General features: G+C 42.2%; 1 protein-coding gene across 1 annotated transcript in view; it reads right to left on the bottom strand.

Moving 5' to 3' along the window:
- The window catches only part of ALDH18A1 (aldehyde dehydrogenase 18 family member A1), a gene marked incomplete in the record, with an annotated part of 362,299 nt that overhangs the window by 27,564 nt on the left and 312,972 nt on the right, over positions 1-21,763 (bottom strand).

The following is a 21,763-nucleotide window of genomic DNA, read 5'->3' as shown; positions in this document are numbered from 1 at the left end:
TGGACAATACCAAGAAAGGAGGGGGGGGTATCCATATTCATCAAGGACACCCACACCTCAAGACTGGTGGCAACGCACGATGCATCGGAGACCATCCAGGTGCAATTAACCATAGGCAAGACTGCTCTGCAAATTGTAGCATGTTACAGGCCACCCTCACAAACTCAGGAACCTCACATGGCCTTCCTGAAAACACTAGAGGGATAAATGTATCACCAAACACCATCATACTAGGTGACTTCAATTACCCTAATATAGACTGGGAACACTACTCAAGCCCAAACACCCTAGCCCAAAAGTTCCTGGAATTCATAAACTCAAATGCCATGGAACAACTAGTCACCATCCCCACAAGAGGAGATAACATACTTGATCTCATCATCACGAACATGGGAGCACAATGTTCAACACCGGAGGTGTACCCTCACTGGTGAGATCAGACCACAAACTAATCTCGCTGGAGGTCCTCATCCCACCCCACCTGAAATAAAAAGACCACAGTAAAGAACTTCTCAAAAGCCGACTTCACACTTCTAAAGACTAGTGTGGTCTCCTTTAAGGCCCCGAGCCGGGGAAAACAGTACTCAAGCCGCTGAATCACTTACAAATGCCTTCTACCAGCACCTGCAGGACTGCATGGATAAGGCAATCCCAAGCAAAACAAAGACTCTTTGTACCAAAGGCAAGCGTCCAGTCTGGTGGACCCCAGCCATAAACAAACTCTACAACAAAAGGAGGAAGCTACTACAAGATAGAGCAAAATCCTTAAAAGGTAAGACACCCTTGATCACTATAAGTAAAAACTAAGAGCTCTCATAAAATCATCCAAAGCAAATTTCGAGAGAAAAATAGCTAAAGACTCAAAAGACAATCATAAGGCCTTCTTTAGCTATGTTAGAAACCTGGGAGGAAACTCCCAGATATGCTCAGAGCTAGTTCAAAATGATGTGAAGATTACTGATCCTACAGACATTGCCAACATACTGGCTGACAGGTTCAGTGCAAACTTCTCCCCCCCCCCAAAAGGAGAGATATGTATACCAAACGATTGCAGCCCCCAAACATCTCCAGCGCCCAAGTGAGAACTGCTCTCTCCAAAGCAAAAAACACAGCATCCATGGGACCTGATGGTGTCCCCGGCTGTGTGCTCCATGAACTCAATGAGGAATTAAACCCACAGCTAGGACAGCTGTTTAATCAGTGTCTTACCTCTGGATACGCACTCCAGGAGTGGCGCACTGCAACTGTGGTACCACTTCACAAAGGCGGTGCCTCCACCGACCCTGGAAATTACCGGCCCATTAGCTTGACAAGCCTTATCTGCAAAGCCATGGAGAGGATCATAATGGACCTCATAAATAAAGACATAGGGAATTTGCAGACTTTGGATCCAACCCAGTTTGGCTTTGTCAAAGGCAGATCATGCCTTTTAAACTTGGTTGACTTTTTGAAACAGTCACCAAAGCCATTGATGAGGGAAAGGCAGTCCATACAGCCTACCTCGATCTGGCTAAGGCCTTCGATACAATACCCCATTCGGTATCATTGAAAAACTCATCAGCTTAAATGTCAACCCATACATCACAAGATGGGTTGCAAACTGGCTGAGTGACAGAACCCACAGGGTCAGAGCTGCTGGCGCCATGTCAGACTCAAAGCCTGTCACAAGTGGTGTCCCACAGGGCTCAGTCCTGGGCCCACTCTTGTTTGGCATCTACTTTTCCAAGTACAAGCAAACACAGGAGGGTTATGGCTGACAAAGTTTGCAGATGACTGCAAACTGGGCCATAGTAGAAAACACATCTGACACAGATATCCTTCAGAAGGGTCTCACAGAAACGGATAACTGGTGCCAGAGCCACGGCCTAAAGTTAAATGCCAAAAAAATGCATAGTCATACCCTTCGGGAAAATCAAGGTTATCCATAGCTACCAAATAGGTGGCAATCCACTGAGCACAGAAGAAGTTATCAGGGACCTGGGGACCCAGGTTGATAGTAGTCTGTCATTCGACACCCATGTAGCTAAAGTAGTTAGGAAGACCTTCTACATTGCCCACCTTATCATGAAGGGATTCTCATCTAGATCAAGGGAGGTCATAGTCTCCCTTTACTCATCACTCATCAGACCAATGATTGAGTACAATGCCCCATTCGGAATGTATCTGACCCGACACTTGCAGCAGCTGGAGAGGCCACAAAAGTTCCTCACCAAAAGGATAAAGGGTCTCAAAATCTGTCCTATGCTGCCCGACTGAAAGAACTCCAGCTCTATTCAGTCGCCACCGCTTGCTCAGAGGTGACCTTTGCCTAACATACAAGGCCATGTCAAACCCAGATTTGATGAATATGCTTCACCTCAAAAATCTAGATCCATCAGAGCCACAAGGGCGGAGACTTAAACCTTGACACGGCTATTAATAGGACGTGCTGGAGGGATAGATTCATCACCCAAAGACTCCCTATGCTGTGGAACAAAATCCCAGTACATGTGAGGCAGAGCACCTCGCTGGCCTTGTTCAAGAGAAATCTTGACCAATGGATGGGAGATCGCAGATATACCCCAGGGATTACCTCAGTGTCACTGCTCGACAGAGGCACAGAAAAATAATGGGTATAGTTCCCCATACTAAAGGGGTGGCGTAAGCCACAAAACGATGGGCTAGGCTTGTAAATGCCCTCGGGCAGATAGCCTAGTATGAACCTATGAACCTATGAACCTATAACAGCTGGCCAACACAAAAATATATTCAGAACCCAACAGGGTCCTTGCTCACATTTTTCCAGGCCAGGGTAGCCTTGGAGAACCATCCACCTACATGCAAGTCCTAAGAGGTAGTCAGGACTGCTGCAGAGATCCCAGAGAAGCCTGCCTCCTGGGAAATTCATCCAGTTATCAGAAGAATGCCTAATACTTCCCTATCCCTTCTCTGCTTGCTAAGGGCTTCTCCTCAGAGTGGTGAACTTTTTATCATCTTTTTATTTGCAATATTTTTCTTTCTTGCCCTTTGATCATCAGCTTCTGTATGTAAGCCAGTCATTTTTGTGATCCTACTACTGAATGCATCACTCATCATCACCAGTGAGATGGGATTTTCATTTCTCCAATGATCAAGTTACCTCTGTGCCACAGCCTACAAGTCAGCGATGATGATTAACAGCTAGCTGCCAAGCAGGCTATCATCCTGACAGGCCATGAGGTCCCTCTTTTCAAAGATACCCAGCACTCCTGCTGAAACAGATGCCTCAATGCCAAGACATGACTGCATGCTTCCACACACTTGCTCAGCTACAGTGCAAGCAATGCTCGCTAGGCCATGATGCTTCCCAGGTGGTGATCTGCTATTCTCCAAATAATTAAGCATGTGCAGTGTGAGGTGACAGCTTAACACCCCCCCCCTGTGCAATGGGTGGCAGCCAGCACCATCTACTCACACTCGCCCTACCTTAGCAGGATCCTATAGCCTGAGGACTACTAAAAGAATACGGGTTGGCTGGGCAGAAGTCAGGGTTTTTCCTCCTCTGTCATCAAGCCATGCAAGGTGCAGGACTGGCATGAAAAAAAGTAGAACATGCTGGAAGGAGCTATGTTGGTACATTGTACGCCCTCAAAACCAGACATGCATCCCGAGGCTTGTCCATATCTTTATTCGTCATTTTTAACCTACTTCTATCCATGATATATGCCATATAAAATGGTCTAGACATTAGCAACTAACTTTAATAAACAGAGATTAGCACTTTCGTCCGTTGTACATTAAAATGGACTTCATCGGATGATTTTCACGAGAACATTCAAAAGACTTTTTGACTCCTTCATACAGGATTGTGTTATTGGGGTGTCACATAGACACTTCACTTCAAAAAGCTTTTCTTCCACAGGAAAAAATATCCTGGATGGAGAGAAGAAAATCAGTAAGCAAAGAAGACTAGTAACTTCTAGAAATGAATTCATCCTCAAGTCTGGACCCTGTTTTTTATTTATTTATTTTTTTTTTTGTTTTAACAAAATTTCACCAAGATGACACTGATATCTAGACCATTTTATATGGCATACATCATGGATAGAAGTAGGTTAAAGATATGGACAAGCCTCAGGATAAAAGTGTCCAATCCTGGTAGGCGCACTGGTGCCAGGATTGAAAAAAATGACAATACAGAATCCTCAAAACACAAAAACATCCCTACAATGGGGTTTAGCCCAGGCTCAGGGGGAGGATGGCCCCCTCTTGTAGAAGTAGTAATAGTCTACAAAAACCACAAAAATGGACAGGCCAAAAAAAGAGCCAAAAAGATGATACTAGAGGATAAGAATGAAATTACGTACTGTTTAGCCCCTAATTTGTATGCCGCTTAGCTACAGCTGTGCAGAACTGCTGCAAATACTGCCTGTTTGTCGGGCGTTTTTTATGTGATTAGCCCCTAATTTGTATGCCGCTTAGCTACAGCTGTGTAGAACTGCTGCAAATACTGACTGTTTGTCGGGCGTTCTTTACTCAGCCCTGAACCACATCACTTCAGCAATTATCGGAGCCTTCCCAAGATTAGCCTGCGTAACATTATTTCAGTAACCTCCTTTTATATATTTTTTTCTTTTTAATTGTTGTGCCACATTCCCGCCTCACTTGGGGCAACACAACTGCTTTCTACATGAAATGCTAAACTGGAAATGCTCAACCAGCGTTTATGCGACAAAGCTTACCAGTTTGATTAGTCAAGCCTCAAAGCTGATATTTTATTTGAACTGCTATATCTGAGGCATTTCCCTGATACAAAAGGTTGAGGGCCATTATAATGTATGCACTGAATCTATTGTATTACAAGCAAATAGACTAGTTTAAGGTCCTATACTTTATACTGAAATTGGACATTTTTTTTAAATTACCACATACTCCTGCCTCATTTGTGTCGCAATTGCTTTTCTCAAGAAATGCTCAACCTGCTTAGAAATGAACTAAAGTGCCCCACTAGTTTGAACTGTTTCATGCTGTGGTATGTTAATGTATAAACTCAGAGTGCTATAATTATTAAGTGATAGGATAGGATTTACGAGCAGTTTGTTTTATTTTTGCCTATATCTAATAGACTGTGTTTATTACGACTAACTGCTTCCTCACGCAGAGTTTATGTCCTAAAATGTTGGTTAACCTGTATAGTGCAATGTACATTTTTACTGAAGTATGACTGCTACCCTACTCTGTATTTTAAATGCAGTCATTTGGTATTTATGTATCACTCAATACTCCTTCATTCTGTTTAATGTAAAATACTGTTTATAGTCCAGGTTTTATGTACTGTGGTACTGAAGCTCCTACTGTTCCTAATTAACTTAATGTAACCATCCCTATTCCCCCCCCAGTCTTCCCATACTCTACACTTCCTACAAACTCTCAGTACATACCACCCCTAGGCTACCCCATACGGCATAAACTATACTACCCCATTGTAGTCCGTTCCCTCTTAATGGCTGTTTTCTCTGTCGTCATAGTACTAATACCTTTCTTTCCTTTTACAGCTTGCTATCAATATGTTCAAGCTACCCCAGACATCCTACTTGTGCTACATAGCACCCTGGTTCCCTACTTGTAAGAACCATCTCAGGGATCGTGCGGTGTATTGGGAAACTGTCCTGCCTCCCCACAAGAACCAAAAATTTAAATGAGTGTTTGTACCATACTGCATAGTCATTTTGTGCCACTGGTTGATGTTTTTGACCTGGCGTGCGCTTGCCAGCAGCCCAGCACAGACCAACCTCTCTTGGCTCCATAGACTCATCCCTTCCTTTCCTCCCAGTGCTGCTCCAAATATCTGCAATTACCCAATTTGGTCAGCAGGTGGCAGCATCCATCCATTAACTGACTTTTACTTCAATCTTTTAAGCTCTGAACTTTAATAAAACCTCCAACTGCCTTTTCTACCTCTTCACCCCTGTATATTCTATGTTTTCATTCCACCCTTGACTCAGTGCCCTGCCCCTATCCCCTGTGGCTACTTACCTTGTGTTTTTACTCCTACCCTTACTGATTGTTTTTCATAGCCCACGTCCTTGGTCTTCCTTTCTTGGCTCATCCCGCTCCGTTCGCCCTGCGGGCTCACTCTGCTCCCCTACCCTGCCCCAAATTCCCACATGCCCCCACTACCTCTACATTTAAACCCCACTAACCACACCCACTCCAATCAGCTTCAATCTTTCCCCACCCCTACTTCTCAGCTCCACCACTACCACCTCTCAACATCTAGCCTAACCTTTTCACAGCCATACCACACTCCATTCATATCAATCACTCATCCCAATTAAAACCCTAAACTTCAACAATGCTGACAAAACCATCCTTACTTGTAACCCATCTGCTACTACTACTTAGTTTACCTATCTAACCTACATCACCAAACCCTTTAACACTACTCACTCCCCCCACTTTCACACAACCAGTTCAATCCCTAAACAACACCAACACTACTCTACCTCCATAAGCCCTCACCTATACTTCTGCAACCTCTCCCTACTCTTCCCCTTCAAACTATTTCCCACCTACAGGCATACTGCTGTAAGCCTAACTAGCACTACTTATACAAAACATACAACCCTTAAACTATACACAAAACACTCCAATCACCTCTTTTCATCTCTACCAACTTATCACCACCCTTCTCTCTGGAGACATACACCCCAACCCTGGTCCCTCTCCAATCAACTCCTCAACCACCCCCTCTTACACACCTTCATCTGTAAAAACCCTCTCCTTCTCAGCATTAAATGCTCAAAGTATATGTAACAAAATCCCCAACCTCCATGCCTGGCTTCTCCATAACCATCCTGACATATTGTCAATCTCTGAAGCATGGCTAAAACCCTCCATACAAGATTCTGAAATAACTCCCCCCAACTATAATATCATCAGGAAAGACAGAACCCATAAAAAAGGAGGCAGAGTTACTCTACTCTATTCCTCTTCCCTTTCAGTTACTTCATATTCTAAGCCTATTCCCCAATTTGCCAACACCAAATTACTTCTAGCCCTACTCCACCTAAACAAGCATAAAAACATATGCTTAGCCTCCCTCTATATCCCTCCTGGTGACAACATACATATTCTTGAGGACATACTCTCTTAGCTCTCCACCAACATTACAAATGAAACTCTTAACCTAGGCGACGTTAATATTAACTGGTCCTCTGTCCAATGCCCAATAAACCCCCTAAATATAAACCTCTACAACTTCCATCATCTAATCAACTCTATAACCAGGCCAAAGGACTATTCCTCTGGAAGCACCCTAGACTGGATTCTAGTATCACACCCACACCTTATCTCCAGTAGTGGTACCCCCCCCCTTTCAGTGACTACTTTCCTACTTTCGCTCACCGTCACTCTCCTTAAATACAACTGCCACATACCACCATCTCTATATGCTCCTTAAAAATCTTCAACCCCAACACCTTCTCTGACTTAAACAATTTAACTGGAGTCCTCTGAATACTCTTCCCCTAGATGAAGCTGTCACTTATTTTAATACATAATTTCTAAACCTATTAGACACCTTGGCCCTCCCCTAAGAACTAAAAGAATTAAGAGCAAAACCATCCCATGGCTAACCAAAGATACCTTAGCTGTCATGCGCCTCCGTGATAAAGCCTTGAAGAACCACTATAAAAACAAAACCCCAGCCACCCTAAACGAATACAAAATACTCTGTAACGGAGTTAAAAAACTCATCACGTCCAACCGCAAATCCTACTATATCACCCCCCAAAACAATCACAAGACTAACCCCAAAAAATTCTGGGATAGTATCTCCTCCCTCTTCAAGCCCGGCAGAAAGGAAAACCCACACCCTGATCATAATGCTTCTGATACCGACCTAGCCTCCCAATTTAACAGCTTTTTCATCGACTCCATATCTAAATTAACATCATCCTTCATAAATAGCTCCACTCATCCTGCTACAATTCCCACTATCCCTCCTCCTCAGGTACTTCCACCCCCACCTTGCTCTCTCCTCTCTCAAACCCTTACCTGTACCAACTATAAAAAAAACTCCTTCTAAAATTAAAACCATGCTCTAATGCCCCTGATAATACCCCTTCCTTCTTCCTAAAGACAACTGCTGAAGCCATTGCCTTCCCCATCTGTATTCTTATAAACCAGTCAATCCAAGATTGCTATGTACCCCAAATTTGGTAAAAAGCCTACATTATTCCCCTCCACAAAGGTGGAAACAATAATAACATCTCCAACTTTAGGCCTATCGTCATCTTATCTCCCATTTCTAAACTACTTGAAAAATGCATCCACATACAATTATTAACCTACCTCACTGACAGTCACCTACTAACCCCAACACAACATGGATTCAGACCTGGTCAGAGCACTACTACCGCACTACTCTCCTTCCTCAAAATTGTGAATAAAGCCCGAGACTCCAACTGTATTGTCTCCACCCTCCTCCTAGACCTTTTTAAGGCTTTCGATACCATCTCCCACTCCCTCCTTCTGACCAAACTCTCTAACCTACATTTTTCACCCTCTTCTATCAACTGGTTTACCAGTTACCTTTCCAACAGGCAACAATCTGTCAAATGGAAGAAATCTACTTCCTCATTCCTCAACACTTCCACTGGTGTACCCTAGGGTTCCATATTAGGTCCCTTACTGTTCAGCATTTTCATTAATGACTTCCACCACATTATCCCAAATGCTAAAATTGCCCAATATGCAGATGATTCAACAATTATCTGTGCTAACTCCATTCTCTCCCTTATAAAACTAACTCAAGGTGCCTTCTCAACCACCGAACAATGGATGCAAGATAACAATCTAGCTCTCAATCCATCAAAAACCAAACTCATGATATTCACCCCATCCAAAAACATAATGATCGATAAATTAATTCTCCATAACCAGTTACAACACTTCCCTTGAAATAGTTTCCAGTGTTAAACTGTTAGGAGCTTTCATCAATAATCAGCTTAAATTTGATACCCATATACAAACAAACATTAAAAAACACACCAGAAACTTGGTATGTTCTATCGCCATATTCGCTTTCTCTCCCCATCCACTAGATTCCTCCTCTCTGCTACATACCTCATCCCTTCTCTCCTTTATGGTGCCCCACTCCTAACCAACCTACAATCCTCTATCAAAACAAAACTCTCCTCCTGCTATAACAAAATCGCCAAATTCACCACTGGGCACAGATCCTCCTCCCATCACTGTAGTGCTCTCCACAAACTAAATTGGCTAGAGCTTCCCAACTACCTTATCTACACTCAGCTAACTCATGCTCAGAAGCTCATTTTCAAGCCCTCCCTCTGCCCCTCCCTTGCCTCAACCTTCACTATGCACCTACCTAGCAGACCCCTAAGAACCAGCACTCAGAACCTGATTGAACTCCACAAACTCCTACTCTCTTTTTCCCTAGCCCGTCTCTGGAACTCCCTCCCACCTCATATTCGTAGCACCGGCAGTCTCCCCACCTTTAAAACTCTCCTCTACTCTCTGGGAATGCTCATTTTCCCATCCTGCTTAACATCCCCAGCCCCTACCTTACCCCCTTAGCCTACAATCACATCCCCCCTATGAGAACATACATAGTGTAAACAACTGCTTATGTTTAATTCTTCTGAACATACTTACTCACTATTGTCTTCGATTTAACATTTATTTTAGTGATTATAGAGACTAAAAATTGTAAACTCATATGAATTTACATATTGTTCTTCTTTGTATTCTAGTTGTATTAACGTTTACTTTGGCTTATATATATTCTTCTTGTACTTTAACAGACTGTTATTTTACTTTATACTGCATCAATGGAGCTTTTCTCCCTAGGACTCCATTGAAAATGGGCTCATTCGGCCCAATGGACCATTCTGGCAAACCAACTTCAAATAAATAAATAAATAAATTACTTTTATGCAAGAAGCCCAGAATTTTTGGATTAAGATATTCAAAAAGATTAAAAGAAATTAGACAAAAGAAAAATTCATGCACAAGAAAAACTGTTAAAACCTTCAAATGCAAATTTGTGTTCATTAATACAACACAGTCATGGAAAACATTACATAGACAAAGAAACCAACCTTAGAAGTGCCAAACTATAAACAAAACCTAGACATTTTTGAAAGGTATAAAAAAAAAAGCATGGACATGGAAAGAAAGATCTGATATGGTGTAATATTTATGCAGAAGAGGGAGCTAAAGCAATACAAAAAAGCAGCTTCAAACATATTTGAAGAGAAATACAGCTAAAGCCCCCCCAGACATGGAAAACTTCAATACAAAAAATAAGATCACAAAGGGTGGGGGGGACGGGACAGATGATTAGTAAAGTAAAGTTAAAAACAAATAGAAGATGAAGTTATGTAATACCTGCAAAGTGAAGGATTTTCTGTAGAAAAGCCAACTCTGGTAGTGTCACAACATGATGGAACATGGAGTCTCCAAATTAAGGAGAAACAGGTGGAACAGGAAAGGAACTGATCAGTTGCCACATGAAGATACTCTGCAGCCTTCAGTAGGAAACCAATACAAAAGTTAATTTGGAGTTGCACAGCAAGGGAAGGAACAGGAAATGTTGACTACTCCGACGCAGTCAATATTGTGGAGTGATAGGTTAGTGAGTCCCCATATAAAACAGCACTGGAAGAAGCAGGATGCAGCTGAAGAGAACATGTCAAAGAAGGATGTTCTGGAACTTTCTGTAGAATTCCCGCAGAAAATGAAAAAAAGGAATCTGCCCTCAGTTTAGAAGAAAATGCTCTAAGTAAAGAGTTGATTGATTTAATAGAGATGGATAGACATATTATGATTAATGAAAGAAACAGATTAAGAAAGTCAATAAGACCCAAAATATTAGAACTCTGATAACAGCTTCATAAGTTATGTGTTCATTTTAAAAGAAATTAATGTGACATAAGTAACAGGATAGAATACTGTGCAGCTAAACTAATAACAGATAAAGTCTTACCACAAAAACACAGGGCAATAAGGGAAAGTAAGGAAAGAAAGCAAATGCCACCATGGAAGTAGTGAAGAGAGAAATATATACAGCAATTAAGACAATAAATGTCACTGTTAGATTAGAGAATAGGGAACAGATCAACAAAAATACTAGAAAGATAGAGATAAAATAATCGCACAGTATTAGAACATACCGTACACTATTGTACATAATAAACTAAAAATACCAGCACAAGCAGAAACACTTGGAAGACATGCAGATAAATATAAAGGAAAAGTGAAAAATAAGCAATTCATTGATGACCGAAAAGTAAAACAAACACCACCAAAAAGATGAAATAGGCACATTTTGGAGAAATATTTATGGAGACCCCATGGAACATAATAAATATGCTGAATGGTATGGACACCCCATGGAACATAATAAAGATGCTGAATGGATACAAGCAGTAAAAGAAACAGTAAGAAGTTTAAATGTACAGGATATGAAATGGGATGAAGTAACAGCTAGAGAAATGGAAAAGTACAGTTGTGCACACCTACCATTAATGTAGATGTTCGAGTGTCTTCACTGTTGCAGTCATGACTGTAGAGTTCTCCCCTGCCAGCAGGCAGCTCCAGGTCGGCCAGAATCCCAAAGTCTGGGTCCGGCGTCGGCTGTTCAACCATGCTCCCTGACGTCAGAGTGCCAGGAGTACAAAGCTGACAGCCGACGCCATCTTCTCCAGTTTTTCTTGCCCCAGATGTCAGGAGTCCCAAAATGAAAAAGGTCCCATAACCTTTGCAAATACACCTCAAAAGAATGGTGAAAAAAGGAAATACACAAAGGTAAAAATAAGAGGGGACAGGAGGGAGGAACAGACTGCAACAGTGAAGACACTCGAACATCTACATTTATGGTAGGTGTACACAACTGTACTATGTTCATCGTGTTTCACTGTTGCAGTCATGACTGTAGGGTAGAATCCCAAAGCTGAAAGAAAGGGAGGTGGTCATAAAGAGGAAGGGGCGGCTAAAAGGCCCTGCAAGGCTGCAGAGGCAAAGCCTGCCCTAGACTTAGAGTAGAAAGGAAGATTGTAGTGCTTAGAAAATGTATGCACCGAACTCCAAGTTGCAGCTTCCAAAATATCCTTGGTAGGAACTCCCCTGAGGAAGGCCGCAGAAGTGGCAGCAGCTCTGGTGGAATGAGTCCGTATACTCCCTGGGATTTGCTTTCCATGGTGAGAATAACAAAATCTGATTCCATGAGCAATCCATTTAGAAATGGTCTGTTTTGAAATGGCTTTACCTTGGGAACTGGAAGCATAAGAAACAAACAATTGTTCTGATTTTCTGATGTCCTTAGTTCTGTTCAGGTAAAAACGTAGCTGTCTGTGTACATCCAAGGAATGTAAGATCCTTTCCCCTTTATTTTGAGGAGTGGTGAAAAAAATTGGCAAGTGTATAGTTTGATTTAAAGCCACTTTGGAAACCACCTTAGGCATGAAGGTAGGATTAGTCCTCAAAGATACCCTGTCTTGATGAAAAATAATATAAGGTTCCACAGCCATTAGAGCTTGTAACTCTGAAACTCTCCTGGCAGAGGTTAGGGCCAACAGGATGGCTGTCTTCCAAGATAAAAACTTGATGTCAGAAGAAGCAGCAGGCTCAAAAGGAGGCAAAGTTAGTTTTTCCAAAACATAGTTGAGATCCCAAGCAGGAATAGGAGGAGATCTAGGCGGTCTTAAGTTCTTAGCTCCTCTGAGAAACTGTCGCATGAGCTGGTTGGAAAAGATGGGAGGGTCTGTATTATAATGAGCAGAAATAGCAGAGGCATGTATTTTAATGGAAGAGAAAGAGAGACCCTTATGTAAGAGGTAAAGTAAAATTAAAGAAATGTTGGGAAGAAGAGGATCAGAATCCTGAGCCTGCATCCAGGAACAAAATCTTTTCCATTTTCCTGCATAAGATTTCCTAGTGCTAGGATGTCTGGCTTCCAAAATGACATCCATAACCTGCTTGGGTAATAAAGAAGAAATCAAAGGCCCTAAATTAACCAGGCCACCAGGCTGAGAGTTTTGACATGAGAGTGTAGAACCTGACCCTGATGTTAAGACAGAAGGTTCGGAGACTGAGGTAAAACCCAAGGGGGCTCCAGGCATAGGTTTTTTAGAGTTGGATACCAAAACTGCCGAGGCCAATTTGGAGCGAGCAAGATGATCATCTTGGGCTTGTCCTGTATTATCTTCAATAAAACCCGTGGAAGAAGAGGGAGAGGCGGAAAGGCATATCCCGAGAGGTTCCTCCAACTGAATGACAGGGTGTCCACTCTCCAAGCTTCTGTGTGGAAAATACTGGTGCAAAAAGTCTGTAGCTGATGATTGAGATGGGATGCAAAGAGGTCTATGTGAGGACATCCCCAGACTGCTGTTATCATCTTAAATATTTTGGTGTCCAGCATCCACTCGTGTGGATCCGAAAGATGTCTGCTCAGACTGTCTGCCAGGAAGTTTAGTTTCCCTGGTAGAAACTGAGCTTGAAGATCCATGGCTAGTCTGCAAAGGGGGTAGGAATGAGATCCCCCTTGCTTGTTTATGTACCACATAACTGTGGTGTTCTCTGTCCGTATTAACAGTTGTCCTGGTTGTAAAAGATTCCTGAAGGCCAATAGAGCTTTCTGAACGGCTAACATTTCCTTTAAATTGATATGCAGGTGCTTGTGATCCTTTGTCCAAAGGCCCTGCAAGCAATTGCCCTGAAAATGGGCTCCCCAAGCATAATCCGAGGCGTCCGTGGTTAGAATCTGAGAGGCAGGAGGCAGACGGAAGGGCTTCCCTTTGTTTAGAGCACATGCCCTGGACCACCAAAGAAATTCCTTTTGAAGGCAAGGAAAAATGGGGATTAGTATGTCTAAACTGTGGCAATGCTGAGACCATACACTTTTTAGGTGCCACTGTATTTTCCTCATGTGTAGTCTTGCATATGGTACGAGAAGGATGCAGGAGGCCATGTAACACAAAGCCTGCAGGAATTTCCTTGCAGATAGATGAGTTAAAGTTGCCAAAGTTCTGAAAGTTGAAGCCAGCTGTAACTGTTTTTCGGATGTCAAAAATGCCATCTGGGTAGTGGTGTTTAGAAGTGCACCCAGAAAAGTTATCTGTTGCGATGGTGTCAAATTTGACTTTTTTATGTTTACAGAGAATCCCAGGAATTTGAGGAGGTTCTGTACAAATTCTAGATGCTGGAGTAAGACATCCTTGCTGTCTGCCTGAATTAGACAATCGTCCAGATAAGGGTAAATTTGAATTCCCTTGAGTCTGCAGTAAGCCACTACTGGAGCCAGGCATTTGGTGAAGACCCTGGGCGCAGTAGATAATCCAAAGGGCAGCGCAGAGAATTGAAAGTGCCTCGATCCGGCTTTGAACCGGAGGTATTTTCTGCGATCCTGCCTGATGGGAATGTGTAAATATGCCTCCTTTAAATCCAAAGTTACCATCCATGCATTTTTGGACAGCATTGGAAGCAGCTGCTGTAGAGTAAGCATATTGAATTTTGGAATCTCTAGAAAGGTGTTCAAGACCGACAGATCCAGAATGGGTCTCCATGAGTTTTGCTTCCTTGGGACTAGAAAAAGCCTTGAATAAAACCCTTTTCCCATCTCTGAAAGAGGAACCAGTTCTATGGCATTCATAGCCAAAAGAGCTTCCACCTGGTTTAAGGCCTCCGTCCACTGATGTTTTGGAAGGTCTGGCCATCCGCTTGGCCTTGGCAAGGTATGAAAATGGAATTAGTAACCTCGTAGAACCAAATCCAAAACCCATTTGTCTTGGGTTGAGTCCAATTTTGATAAAAGAGAGAGTTTTCCTCCGAGAGGGGCTTCCAGGGAAGAAGTTCCTGTAGCCCCACAGAGGGAGTCATTGAGTTTGTTTCCTTTGAGATTGTGACTTGTCCTCTCCTCCCCTAGGGGTGGAAGCAGTCCACTGTCTTGGTCTATAAGCAGCTTGTGATTGAGGCCTCCCTCTGGAATGTCTGTATCTACCCCTCTGAGGCCTGTCTGAAGTGGGAAAGGACCAATTTTTTGAAGGCCAATTCCTGCTAAATATAGGAGGCTGTACTTGTAAGAAATCTTTAACTGTTTGCATTGATTTCGCCTTATCCTCCATCTTTTTAATCACCTCTTCAGCTTTCGATCCAAACAAAAAGTACAGTTTTGTACCTACCATAAATGTGTATGTGTTCGATTCCATTGCTGCAGTCCTTACTATTGGGTATAGTCCATCCAGTCCGGGCGATAATATACAGAGAATAGGGCTGCGATCGATCAGGGCGCGATAGACTGGACGCTGCGTCAGGTACTACTAACAATGGCGGCGTCATATCCTCAACTTCTTTTTCTTGCCCTAGATGTCAGAAGAAGAAGAAAAGACAAAATACCTGTACCAAAACATGAACAACAAAGACAAAAAAGACAAAAACAAAAAAGTGGTAAACCTAGCTACAACCACCCCTACAAGGGTAAGGGAAGGAGGAGAGATTGGAATCAGTACAACATCCATCTTCCTCACACATCTACATTTACTATACTGTACTATGTTCTTTTTTCCATTGCTGCAGTCCTTGCTGCAGTTGTGTAATGGGTAAGCAGAGGTGGCAGAGGGGCAAATCATGGCAAATCATAAAAGCAACACCTGCCAGCTGAAAACAACCCATGTGGAACCACCAGCCCTAGACTTAGAGTAGATATGGTTAGGATAATGCTTAGAGAAAGTATGCACTGAACTCCAAGTAAAATATCATAGTTATACCTTCCAAGAAATGCTGTTGCTAGGCTGTAGAAGTGGGTGGCCTAAGCCCTAGTGGGAATGCCTCCTGCCTCCACATGGAAATAACAAATGCAATGCAAAATAACAAAAAACCTAATAAAAATTTTTTTGACCTAGAAATGCTTTTGTTTGGACACAGGCAAACAAAAATGAATGCTACACTGCAAAAAACTAAAGTCTTGCTGAAGTAATAGTAAATCCTGCGTGTACATCTAAAGTATGCAAAATCTTTCCCCCTTTTTCTTTTTCCCTTTATTTTTAGGTCTGCATAAAAGTAGGTAAATCCAAAGCCAAAGTACTAGAAACCACCAAAAAGGAAGGGAAAATGACATGATAAACTACCTCCCTATCAAAAAGGAAAAGGGCTCGACTGCCATACCCCTATCCTTACACTCACTCAAAAAGGTGAAGACTGCCAAAAAAACCTGCTCACATAACACCCTTCAATTCAGCAGTAGCCGCAAGGCTCACAAAAAGGATTTGAGTTTTTTAAGTCACACACACACAAGGATCCCAAGCAGTAGTAGGAGCTCCGTGGGGGTTATTACAAAATTGATTTTGCCTAACCAAAAACGAACAAAACAATGGAAACAATGGTGGGTCACAAATACAAAGGAGTGCTCATAAAGGATGGAATGGCTTGGTGGAAGAAGGACAGACCTTGTAGACCAGGGAGATAAAGAAGGAATCTTAGAGAAGAGAAGAACAGAAAAAAATCAATTCTTTGAGCCAAACTCAAATTAAAAATCTCAAATATTTAATCTTTCATCTTTTTTCTTTACTAAACTCTCTTCCAATAACTTCCTTTCATTTTTTTGTATTAGGTCCTTTTTGAGGAAGTCTCTAGCTTCCTAATATGATTATTCCAAGGCTGACAAGTTGAGAGAACAGAGAGTGATATTTGACAAGTCACCGATGGAGCAAGGATGAAGATTGACTTGGTGGGCCAGATGGGTTAACAGACAGGGGATAAGTAGGCCACCAGTGTTGCGAGAGGCCATGGAGTTACTTCAAATCACCCTGCTGCCCTGTCCAAAGACCTCTGCCTATACCCCTCTGAAAGAAGAAAATCATCCTATAAGCAGACTGTGAAGGGGTTAACCACCAGGCACACAGAATGAGGGTTGTCCAGAAGTGACACAGCAAATAGAAGGTCCACTTCCAACTGTGGTTCCCAGGTGTAGTTGAAAGTCAAACACGATGAAATTTGGGAATACACTGCTGTCCAGTTCTCACTGTTTAGTGATCAAGTTCCTGGAGTCTAGTGTCTCTGTTGAATTTCTGACTGTCAATTTCTGAAATACATGAATTGTGCTTATCCAACAGTACCCTGAAGAGTTTTGGTGCAAAAGACATATTGAGCTCATAAAATCAGTGTCCTGCAAGAAAGAGTGCAGTTTGTCTTTACCACATGACAGTTGACATGGCCAATGTCATGTTTGCCTGTACTCCCCATTGTGGAATGCGTTCCCCTAGTAATTGAACTGGATTACAAACATCCTGTGCCCTGGAAAACAGCAGCTACCAATTGGAGAATCCACAACTTTGACTGACAGATGCTCCCACTGGACTACAACATCTTGTTCTGTTTGCAAAATCTGATGTCTCTCTCGCCGGTCCCACTTGTCTGCTATCCACTTGGCATTTCTAGCCCATCCTGCGGTGACCTTTTTCATCCGCTCGTAAAATCTTTTCCGGCCCCTGGTTAAATCACAAACCTGACATTAAAAAACTCTTCTCTCTCCAATGTTTAAATACAAAAATTCTCAGGTCTGAAAACCGGTTAATTCCAAACTGCTTCCGCACAACTGCACTCTGCAAAACTCTGAAAGCCAACTCCTTCGCCGCGAAAAGAACTCCGCCGCACTTATTCGGCAACGCCAATCTGCACCACAGATCGGCGCTTCCTTTGATCGCATGGCGCGGCGTCCAGCCGATATGACGCCGGCCAATTAAGATATGGATGTGGACGCCAAACGAAGAACATCATTAGGTTGAACAGGAGCATCTAATAATTTTGCCTTTACCTGTTCAGGTAAATTTTGTTCCTTTAGCCATGCATGCCTCCTAATGACTGTGCCAGAGGCCGCAGCCCTACAAGAAGCCTCCAAGGCATCAAATCCACAGTGTAAACCACGCTTTCCAACCTGTTCAGTGGCATGCAATAAATCATGTAATTCCTTATCCTCTGCACAGGCAGAAATGGAAGTAAGCTTTTGTTTTAAGACAGACAATAGAAATTGCTGGTATTTAAACATATGAAACTGACAGTTTATAGCCCTAATGGACAAAGTAGCAGAAGTGTACACCTTTTTGCCCCATCTTTCTAAGGATCGAGAATCCTTTTCAGTAGGAGTACGATTTTTGGCAGAAGCGGCCTTAGGTCCCTGAGAAATGGTTTCAGGGTCAGCAAAAGGGTTCTTGTATAAAAACTGATGGGAATCAGGAACCCTGTAATGTCTATCAGGCTTCACAGGAGCAGGAGGAAAAGAGTCAGGGGTTAAGTTAGCCTCCGAAAAGGCATCATCCACAATATCCAAAACAGGAGGAATAGCCAGGGGTCTATGCTGGGGAAGAAGAAGAAATTCCCTCAGCCTTTTCTTGGATTCCGAATACTCCTGTCCTTCCCAGTGGAAATGTTCCCTCATTTCATGCAAAGTTTCCCCAAAGGAGAAATCCTCAGGGGGAGAAGCTAAAGGAATGGATTCTTCAGTATTAGAATCCTCATAAGGAGGGAAAGAATATTCCTGATCAGAAGAAGAAACTGAGGAAACAGAAGCCTGATCAGAGGAATCATAAGAAACATCCTGTATTGCCCTTTTGCCTGGAGGGGGATGAGAACCCCTAATCATAGTAAGTAAATCCTCTGCCATCTTGAGTAACTGTTTCTGTGACTTGGGAGCTAGTTCAGAAGAAGCCTGTGTAGAAGTCTTTGATTTTGAAGGAGTCTTTGCCTTTGTCTTTGCCTTTATTAGTAGCTGAGTAGGCCTGAAAACCCCTTTGGAAGCCGGTACCTGCACAGCGGCTCCGGACCCATCCGAAGGAGCATTGTCCGAAGGTCCTGCAACAGAAATATTTAAAGGCCTGGTTGGCTCCTCATGAGAGTCTGTTTCGGCCATTGGTTCTGAAATGGCCGACGACAGGGACTGCAAAAGCACCTCACTGACGACGGCCGAACCTGAAGCTGGCTCCGCTTGTGCGCTATCATCAGATTTGGACCTCGGAGGTCTGTCTTTATCCTTGCGACGTTTATGAACTCCGGTAGCCGGGACCGTATCCGATGACATTTTGTAGTTAAAGCGCCTACTGAAGTAATGAAAAGCAAAATCGTACCTTCGCTTAATTGTACGTTGATTGAATCTAGCACAAAACCGACAACTAGCTACGTCGTGGTCAGGGCCCAAGCAAGGAATACAGTAAGAATGAAAATCCTTATGAGGTATTTGCTTCCCACATGAAATACAATTATTAACTTTTTCTGACATCGGAGTGGAGCAAGAAAAAAGTTTCCCCAACGGGGTACTTAGCTTTGAGTGGAGAAGAAAATCTTCGGACCGAAGTATATCAGTAAAATTCGTCAGGAGTCCGCCGACCGGCAAATGCGAACTGCTATCACCGCACGGCAAGAAAAACTGGAGAAGATGGCGTCGGCTGTCAGCTTTGTACTCCTGGCGCTCTGATGTCAGGGAGCATGGTTGAACAGCCGACGCCGGACCCAGACGTTGGTATTCTGGCCGACCTGGGGCTGCCTGCCGGCAGGGGAGAACCCTACAGTCATGACTGCAACAGTGAAACACGATGAACATCAAAGTTAAGAAAAGCTCCTAAATGGAAAACCCCATGCCCAGATGCAGTACTTAACTTGTGGCTAAAAGTACCAACATCTTTACACTAAGATTTGGCCCTGAGTAAGAACTACTTGTATGCACTTCCTGAAAAGACGCTTCTCCTCCTGAAGAGTGAACCTGCAAGCTATCCTAAAAACTAAAGATCAATATGCTGGAGTTGATGCCAACAAAGTTTATAGTCAGTTAGAAAAAAGCAATCATGGCAATAGAACAAAAGGGTAACAAAAGAAAGTCATGTGGAACAAGAGAGTCCTTGTTGTATAAGAGAGAACTGTAAAAAGGGGAAGAATTTAAGTATGTATTGGACAGATTACAAAAAAGCATTTGACAGTATCCCATATTATGGATAAGAGTGGTTGCAAATGTATAAGACACACCCCACATTGATCAACTACATTACAGTGACCATGAAACAGCGGCAAACCATTTTGCACCTAAGCCATGATAAAGGACAAATTATCATCCCAGGGATAAAAATTCATAGGGGGAATATTCCAAAGTGACTGTCACTGCTGCTCTTTTGTCTTGCCCTTAACCCACTAAGATTAGGTCATGGTTACAATTTGGCTCCCGGAAAACAGTCAATTGTAAAGATGATTTTTGTGGATGATTTAGAACTGTACAGTACATCAGATGAGGAGCAGATAGAACAATTGCAAGTGGTCAAAACTTTCTCAGATTTCTCAGATGATACAAGAATGTCATTTGGTATTGATAAATGTGAAATGTGCAAAAGTAGCATTTAAAGCAGGAAAGCTGCAACACAAAGAAAATATTTATCTGGGACAAGAATGTGATATAAAGGAACTTGAACAAGAGGGAGTGTATAAATATTTGGAAATTGATGAAGGAAGGAACAACAATAAAACATGAACAAATGCAAACAACTCGGTAAAGAATTTTAGAAAACCAAAATTAATACTGAAAACAGCCCTGACATCTAGGGGGAAAACATTTGCTCTTCCTGTTTTAATTTACAGTTTTGTGGTGACTGACTGGCCCCAAAATGCTTCATGCTTATCAAATGATTTCAGTTTTATATATATATATATATATATATATATATATATATATATATATATATATATATACGTACTTAGGTTATATATTTCTCTTTCTGAAAGAGGTGTGGGGCTCCTTGAAATTCATTACATGTATAGATCTGCAATTGTAGGACTGCATACATATCTGCTGACCACATTAGATGCAAACATAGTGAAGGTTTTGAAACATGAAAAGGGCAAGTCTAAGATGTCTTTTCTGCTTACTTTAGCAGAAGCATATTGGTGTCAATCAGGAATGGAAACCAAGCCAGAAGTAAACAAACAGGCAGGAAATTAATGTGCCAAAAAAACAAAAAGAATATAAGGAGAAGGATCAGATGAGAAGGCAAGAAATGTGGAAATGGCATAAATATTGTTGCAAGTATAGCTATGGAACAACCACATGCCGATCAGGGTCTCATTCAGGAATGGTTAAGGTTAGGTGAATTTAAATCAAAAGATATGTTGGAGGCCTAAAATAACAGACTACATACACACTGGTTTATAATGCCCATTGAGCATGTGGGAGGACAAGACAAATGCACGTTCTGTAAAACAGAACTGAAAACTGTTGCACAACTTGTTGCTGGGTGTGATACACTAGTAGTAGAGGCCTATATACTGAAGAGCATAATAATGTGGCACTACTGTTGCACTGGGGATTGTGCAAACATTACAATATTGAAGTAACTGAGAAACACTGGAAAGATGAACCACAAAGCATTATATAGAATGGTGAGGTTCACATCACATGAGATCACCCATTACCAACAGTTCAAAAAATAGATGCGAGAATACCAGATACAGTAGTCCATGAAAAGAACACAAAAGTAGCACTGTTACTTGAAACTGCTACACTCAGTGATTACAGTGTCTTGCATACAGAGAGACGCAAAGTCATTAAATACTAGGATTTGCAGGCAGAAAAGGAGAGCAGAGATTTATGGCTGGGTTTTTCTTTATTATGTGTGTATACGTTATTTTGTTCTGAGGAAGTCCCCTATTCACTGATGGAAGAAAATGCTTAACATTGTATACTATTATCAGCAATTTAATAAATCGTGTGATTTTAGCTGTTCTTGTGGCTGGCTTCCATTCCTATGAA

Source organism: Protopterus annectens, chromosome 14.part0 (assembly GCF_019279795.1).
Source record: "Protopterus annectens isolate FY-2018-M chromosome 14.part0, PAN1.0, whole genome shotgun sequence".
Lineage (NCBI taxonomy): Eukaryota > Metazoa > Chordata > Ceratodontiformes > Protopteridae > Protopterus > Protopterus annectens.
This window is presented reverse-complemented; position numbering and strand designations above follow the sequence as displayed.